This window comes from Pygoscelis adeliae, unplaced genomic scaffold (assembly GCF_000699105.1).
Source record: "Pygoscelis adeliae isolate BGI_AS28 unplaced genomic scaffold, ASM69910v1 Scaffold37, whole genome shotgun sequence".
Taxonomy (NCBI): Eukaryota; Metazoa; Chordata; class Aves; order Sphenisciformes; family Spheniscidae; genus Pygoscelis; species Pygoscelis adeliae.
This window is the reverse complement of record NW_008825308.1, coordinates 909223-911148: the sequence shown is the minus strand read 5'-3', so window position 1 is coordinate 911148 and position 1926 is coordinate 909223.

Genomic DNA, 1926 nt, shown 5'->3' with positions numbered 1-1926 from the left:
TTGGCTAGCTCCTCCGCCAGCTCTCTCAGCACTCTCGGGTGGATCCCATCCGGCCCCATAGACTTGTGAGTATCCAGATGACGTAGCAGGTCGTTGACCGCTTCCTCTTGGATTATGGGGGGGTTCATCCTGCTCGCCGTCCCTGTTTTCCAGCTCAGGGGTCCAAGTACCCTGAGGATAACTAGTCTGACTGCTAAAGACTGAGGCAAAGAAGGCATTAAGTACCTCAGCCTCAGAATGTTACCTCAGAATAAGTACCTCAGAATGTTGGCAATAGGTCATTTTACACACACACATGCGCACGCACAAAGAAAAGATAACACAGACAGCTGTACTTTTGTTAAATCAGATTACACTTGGCACTTGCGTTAACATGAGTAAAGTTACATCTTGTAAGATAAATTTGCATTTCAAGAAACATGAGTGTATTGGTTTCAGTATTTCTGTCTTCCATATATCTAAATATATTTATTAAAGTGACAGCTTAGTAGTAGTTTGGTGTTTGTTGTTTTTTTTTTTTTTTCTTTAAGCAGTCATGGATTAACAGATAACAGTTATAAAGTGGTAAAAGTTGTGATGTCCAAGACCAGGCTAGAGAAAAGGCAACAGTAAATATCTCTGAAAAGAAGAGCAATGAATTTTGAGGAATTTTCTAGTAGTATGATTAAAAGATTGATTCTGAGACTAATCTTTTTTAACATTGGCATGAAAAGAAAGAATCTGCTAACGAATTTTATAGAACACACAAAACTGGTAGATACAATGTCAGAAAGCATCATGAAGAACAGACTGCCATTGTATGAGACCTTGTTCAAACTGAAGTGCTGTGTACTGTTTTGGTGATCCCTATTCAAGGAAGGAGAAATCAGACTGATGCTTTACTTCAGGATACTTTAAAGCTTGTCTAGTTTACTCTACTTAAAAACAAAAACAAAAAAAAAGAAAGAAAAAAAATCTAAGGTTGAGAGTGAATTGCTCTGCAAATGCATCACAAAGGGCATGTCACAGAAGAGTACTTTGAGTTACTAAATACTGACACAAGAACAAGTGAATACAATTTCACCATGAATACATTTTTATAGGATGTTGAAAGAAAGTTGCTAAGCCCCAAAGGAAAATTTCTAGAAGAAGAAAGTAGAAGAAACCTAGCAGGTTTCAAATTAGAGTGTGATAAGATAACAGAAGGGGTTGCACAAGATGGTTACCAAGTACTCTAGATCTACATTCTACATTTCTATGCTCAAGACAACACTACAAAGGGTATTTCTATATGGCACCAGATAACACAGGAAGGGAATCACTATTAATATATTTTGCATCTGAAAAAGGCTATTGAAATGCTGTGGAAATACAATTATACTGCTTTCAGTACTCTAAGCTGGAGTTTATCATACAGGTAAACCAGAAACAACAAAACAGTTTCCGGTCCTCTCCTTATTCCTGTCTCTAGTTTTTATCCTTCTGCTGCCTACATCATTAGACCAATGTAGATGTTTGTAAAACTACATACTGAACCAGAACAGGAAGTAGGTCTAGCTGAAAAATAAAGAAACAAAAGAAAATAAATTATTATTTTATACTCAAGGTAAAACTTGGTTCACTACACATTCCACAAGCAGTTGTCCTAGTATAAGAGAAGGAGAAAGGCAAGAACAGAAAAGAGAAACAACGGAAAGAGCTTTTTGTAAAAAAGTTTTAATCCAAAGCATTACAAATTTTGATGTGGAATTAAAAAAAAAAATGTTTTCAACCAGTGCAAGTTAGTAAGGTTATATACAAGAAAGAAAATAATTTAAAAGTTAATAATGACATTTTTATTAATAATCCCTTCCCTTCCCTTCCCTTCCCTTCCCTTCCCTTCCCTTCCCTTCCCTTCCTTTCCCTTCCTTTTTTAAATCTTGGAAAGCCCTAGAACAGATTAATCTG